Genomic DNA, 6641 nt, shown 5'->3' on the forward strand with positions numbered 1-6641 from the left:
AGGGAGAATATCTATGATCTATTTATACAACTTTCATGTTGTGCAATAACTTTCATGTTAAAAAAGCAAAAAACTTCAAACAGAAGTATGATTTTGTAGGTGATTGGAGTTCTTTAACACAGAGTCATAAAGCATTGTTGTAAGTATAGTATAATCTTTCCCTGACAGGAGAACAGATAAAAAATGAGAACATGTACATTTCACTGTCCTGTATTGATTGTGAAAAGCCTTAACATTTCTAGTTCTGAAGTGTGATCATTCATGTCTTGTTCCTGTATACTACTCATAGAACCTCAGCACTTCTGAATGGATATAAACTCAGCCTTAAAAGCTCTTTTTTCCTTTCATAATTTCATTAGAAGTGGTTCAAAGAGATGTAGCTATTCTTAGCTGAAGAGTATGTTATCAGTTGCCTGATGAAACAGCAATTAATGATGGTTTTGTTCAATCCTTGATAGTAGAAGAGGGTCCTACTCTAATTTACATCAATATTAGTTAATAAAAACTCCAGAGTAGTCCGAGAAATTAGACTGGTAAAAAATCAGGCATCACCTACGTAAATGGGGACAAAAGATATTTTCACTTTCAAGATAAAGATGATAAATTGTTTAGACTGATTTCTTATCAAATAGTATTTCTGTTCTTGGGAGGCTAATTATCAGATTCCATGCTGCTGAAGACTTGAATTTATTCAATTTTTTTCAGTAGGGAAAAAAAAATGTTAAGACTCTGAAAGAAATTATTGAAACAGACTAATGTTTTGGCAGAAACTTTAGCATAAAAGTTTCATAACCCATCCAGTAACTAAAGAACTATATTGAGAACAGAAAGATATTCGAGGTACAAATATAGAATCAAAGGTATGAACCTTTGAAGACAGTCACAGAACTTGTRAAGATCTGATGGGAACTGACTTAGGCAGAGCAAAAGTAATCACAGAGAAGAAAGAACTCCAGTGTCTGGAGCCCTTTTCAAATACTGATGCCTACAATATGGTGCTTAGTTTTCTAAATGTGACATGTTTTCCACCTGGCACATGAACCTGAGAAGATAACTTAAACTCTCTGTGTTCTCTGTGTTTCCATGCGCCAAGAAATACATTAAAAATCAGAGCATCAAAGACAGAAATGCAGATAATTTACTCCAACACACTGCTCAAAGCAGACTAACTGCAAAGATAGATAGGACTAATCCCAAACTAATTAATATCAGCAWCCCAACACATTTCTAGAACAGGACTCATGGTCTTGCAATAGATTTAAAATAAGGACACGCAATCAAGTTAGCATTAGATGTAGTTCTTACGCATTGGTTCTCCTGTATTTTCTGTCACTGTTACATCTGTGGCAAATGCAAAATAGGTAGATGTCATCCTGTTTTATAGTCATCTCAGGAAAATTCTTATGTCCAAGTTTACTCCAAATTCTGTTTCTTCTCCAACCAGGAGACCAATTTATTGAGATCAAATGGACATTTTTAGCTAAAGAATTAATGCGAGAGATTTCATGACTTCTATTTGGTACATAATCTGCGCTATGTGGAAATATAACACAAACTAAATGTAAGTTATCTGTTTAGTACCCAATCATTTGATTGATATGCTGCTTACTTGTAAAACAAGAAGTTTCCTTTTGACAGCATTAAGGAGTTGTACAGTAGGATACATTTTCTATGAATAGTAAAGGTGAAATATAGCTACAAATAGCTGAAAACTCAGCATTGAGTACATCTATCTACTTTAATAACTGTATTTCTCTTGTTGAATGAGGTGTTTGACCATATCTTGGATTATGTAAGACTTYTGGGGACACGGACCACTTTCCTGCTGCAAGTTCATGAAGGACCTGGAAGAGTAGACTCTTGAATCATAACTAAGGTATAAATGAATGAAATGCAAATACAAAAGAAACTGYAGTCTGATAGGCATGATAAAACCCAGTATGTTTGTCCGAACCTGCCTCTTGAGCTGGTAACTTGGACAGGTAAATCTCTTACATGTAAACTTCTACACAAAGACATCACAGTATTACCATATGTTATTTAGGATKAGACTCCTTCCCTCCATGACACATATTACTTTTTCTGTGTGCAATATTATTTCTCAAACAAATAATTTCCTCATTTTTCCTTTCAGCTACACTGGTGACAGGCCCAAGATCAATCTCCTCTAGTGAAATGGGAGTTGTCCTCATCACAGGAGCTCAAAGAGCTTTAAGGAACCTCCAGCACTACAGAAATCAGCCTAGGTTTAGTCAGTGTTTGTTGTTACAGTATCTGCAAAGCTACAGCCTTGTACTCTATATCAGTTATCCACATCCATCAGTAATAAGGCTTATTTGTTAAACAAATGCTATGAACATGAGGTGAAATATTGCACAAGAAGCATAAAAAAGTTCTCACCTCCAAATTAGCATGATTCTATTAATCTTTCCTTATATTTAATTGAACAGGTAAAATAATTACTACCTTAAAAGTAAATACTTTGCTAAAAATTTAACAAAGAGTTGCTTTGTCCATAAAAAAAAATAGATTTCTAGGAGAGAGTCAGATAATTCTCTAGTACGGAAAGCAAAGTTAAAAAAGAATCTCAGTTGAGTTATAGATGATGAAAAGAACGCAGATACATTCTTAAAGAAATTCAGTATTGTATCTTGATTTACACTGGTTTCTGTTTAAAAAACAAAACAAACAAAAAACATATGAGAATTCTCCTTTTTGTATCCAAATATATTTTGCCATTTCAAAGGTTAATTCATTTCTGTGCTTAATTTAGTTAACATCCAAACTGAGAACATCTTAAGATTTCTATATTAAGCATATTTTTTTAGCAGCTAGTTCCTCTCTCCATATTTTGTCGTGTTCAGGGAGTCAGTTTTTTTCCATTTTGCTTGGACTTCACATTTTACTTCGTGAATTCATCATAATCACTCATAGACACTTAAACTCATTCAAATTGTTTTGGTTGCCATYGCATGTTCAGAAATAACAAAGCTACTTAACAGAGCACTTCAGTGATCAATGAGGAAAAAAAAAGTCATATATTTTAGTACATATTAATAAGTATTCAGACTGTCATTTATCCAAGAAAATGATTGAATATCCTCTTCCCCCACCAAAAACTAAAATGCTCCCAAGAAGCATTCCAAGAAAACCCTAATGACTATATAGGACCAGAAGCTATTTTAACTATCATCCAAAAGGTTGTAAATCTCATGACTCAAATTGACTCCCAGAAAATGCAGCACTGTGGACGCAGAAGAGCATCACTTCTTCMGTACTCATGGCAGTACATCTCTTAAGATTTCTCAGCTCCCCATTGTTGCTAGCATTCTTTTTACATGGACAATATTTGTTTATGACCCAAACCACCCCTGTGCAATGAAGTATGTATCTATCGTTAGCTGTCAGCTCCTCAAGAGCTTCCAGACAGACAYTGTGTCTGTCTGTCTGGCACTCTTTTGGTTAACAACATTTTAAGGCTGCCTTGCTTTTGTTTCTGTCAAAATTTTATTTACATTTTTTTTTTCCTCTCTCCAGTGATTAAGGAAAATAAACAATTTAAACATTTATGAACTTGAGACCTGGCCTTAAACAAATGCTTGGGCTGCATGACTTCTGAGTGTATCTCATTAATGTCTTATCTCTTGCATAATCTAATTGAATGCTCAAAGTAAAAGTTGTTTCAATGTCGCTTGTTACAGTTTCTTCGCTTGAACGATATCTCCTACCATCAGGACGCTGCTGCAGCATTTTTCCTACACGAAAGTCAACCAAGGTGACTCTCAAGCTTAAGTAGGCAGTTGCCTCATGACCCAGTCCTGCAGAGTTTGGTCCTTTTGCAAACCTTCCCTCAGGCATCTATGCCCCCTCACTGTAGGCTCATCTCCAACCAGTAGAATTCACAAAGAAATTCACTTGATTGATGTGAAGTCCACATCATAAAAAGAGTGCAAATGCAGGAGAAAATGATGTTATGTTGACCAAATGAATGTCCGGCCTTTCTTTTCTTTACAGAAGAGGAGCTGGGGCTAAAACAGCTTTCTTTTCTGGAAGATTTGTGTGCACTTTCTCTCTCAGTATTGTATATTATATATCACAGTATGAGAGAATTGTACAAGTAGGTTACATTTAATGAGAAAAAGTACCACGTTTTTAATCTAAAGATAGTAGAAGCTAGGATGTCACCAAAAATAGTCCTTCTGATCACAATGGCTGCTTTTACATTGGTTTTGGACAATGCATTGGAAAAGTAACACCCACCTTACCTCCATCATTAGGAAAACTTCACTAAAATAACCTCAATAGCACATGCTTAAAGGTCCTGGCCTTCAATCAGAAAGTATAGCTGAAAGTTGCCAAAGTGAAAATGTGCTGATCTGCTCATTATTAAGATGAGTTGTAATCTCTGAAAATATCTCCACAAGATAAAGGGCTCTATTCAGTATGTAATCCTGGTATTCTCTCATGGAAGTTAAGGTAATTGTGCAACTTACTTTGCCCAGATCTGTATGTGTCCTATAGGCTGTACCATTGTGTATCACTCCTTTCTATTTCCTGCCTGCCGCACAAGGAAGATAATTGCATAGAGCTAGAGATACGTGACTACCCAGTCAATGAGTTGGGGAGCGTGGATGTTTCTAGCTTTTATGAAAAACTAAAATTCAGAAGGAAAGCAAGAGAGGAAAATAACTGTCATTTTATTTGATTTGTTTCCCTTTTCAATACATAGGAAAAATATTTGTTCTGTTTTTCTTCGTTTACACCCTCCTATTTGCATTATATTTTTTTCTGAAAGCATAATCCAGATTATCTCCCATTATTAATCCTGTTATGTGACTGATGTAGCAAGGTGCAAACAAATTCCARCTGCAGATGCCCGCATCTCATTCCCCTCTGGCCAAGAGGTTGTCATTAAGATCTAGGTATTCATCTCTCAAATGCAGGTTGCACCATCTCACTAGCTAACCTCACAAGAAGCACACAATGTATAAAGGGGAGGACTATGGCCAGCCAATTATTGTTCCCCACATTCACGTATCTGCTGTTAATTAAGGATGTGGTGTCTGACAGACTATGTCCGAAATAGCTTTACATTGTAGCTTCTTGGATTAAATACAGTTCCCTTCATGTTACTGGCCTGAAAAACGGGGACAGGGGTGCACAGCAAGCAGCTACAGGATAGACTTCCTGTTATTTTAATTAGTTAATATTTTGTTCTTAGCTTTTTTCTTTAAAGCATTTCCAGCTCATGTGTTCAAACCACACACACACATGCAAGAAAAGAAAAGAAAAGAAAAGAAAAGAAAAGAAAAGAAAAGAAAAGAAAAGAAAAGAAAAGAAAAGAAAAGAAAAGAAAAGAAAAGAAAAGAAANAGAAAAGAAAAGAAAAGAAAAGAAAAGAAAAGAAAAGAAAAGAAAAGAAAAGAAAAGAAAAGAAAAGAAAAGAAAAGAAAAGAAAAGAAAAGAAAGCAAATATTAATTTGTTCAACTGTGACAGATGTGCTCCTTCCCAAGCTCAACCTGATTTTTCACACGTAGCCCTATTCAGGTTTTAGCCACCACTGACATTATCTGATCTTGGTAGTTGCCTCCCTGATTTCTTCCCCCACTCATTAACCATCAGTAACAGTGCTGATGGMTGCATCCTGATGGGGAGATAAGACTAATTGTGCATACACCAGCCAAAAGTCATCTGAAAGAATGACTATAAGTCATCTTATCCCATAAATATGTGGACRGCCCTAGAGCCCTTTGAGTTCTCCTTGCATGGCAGCAGGCTGCATGCCAGAATCTCCCCTTGAGCAGGGATGCCTCTCAGGGATACTCCTCGGGGTTGAGAGATCTTTACCACAACAGATTCATGGTAAGTGACTATGGCACGCTGTCGCTTTTTGAACTTGTAAACTTTACCAATATAACTGTGCACAAAATCCCTTAGTCAAAAACGTTGACCAGGTCTGGGACTAAGATTAGATCCAGCTGCAACCAGACCCTTCTCAGATGGATTTTGGAAAGCAAAGGGATCCAATCTGAAACTCCTGACTCAACAGGAKGGTGTCCTTGGTAATTCTGTGTATTATTCTGTATCCCATGCAGTAAATAAGAAGTGACCTTGCCACAGAATCCCATGAAAACATTGTCCATGTCAATAAAACTTATTACTATTTCTTTCACATGAATGAAGTACATTGTGTCACTCACCCCCAACACCACTCATTCTGTGACATCAACCCTCTCTGCCATGGTCTGCAGGCAGCCCAGAAAAGAGAGATCTCAGAAAGGTGAGCTGCCTCATTTATCTCAACGTGAAACTGCTGCAAGGCAGCTAAAGTAGCAGAAGTTAAAGATATATCTGCACAAAGAGACTGACACTTGAAGCCAGTGGCAATCCACACAGGGAATATTATGAGGAATATTGAATTACACAACATTTTATTACATGAAACAATCTTACAACTATTATAGATAATTTCACAGCTGCTTTCATAATATACAGAATTTCAATAATAGTGCAAAACTGTCACTGTTGCAGCCATGCAGTGTGGCTGCACAGGGACCGATTGGCAAAGTACCTTTTGGTACTGGCTGACAAAGTACCACACAGGCGATGGCAGTCAAACATCACAGATTTGGGGGTACTTT

This window comes from Nothoprocta perdicaria, unplaced genomic scaffold (genome assembly GCF_003342845.1).
Source record: "Nothoprocta perdicaria isolate Ctin4 unplaced genomic scaffold, notPer1 scaffold_436, whole genome shotgun sequence".
Lineage (NCBI taxonomy): Eukaryota > Metazoa > Chordata > Aves > Tinamiformes > Tinamidae > Nothoprocta > Nothoprocta perdicaria.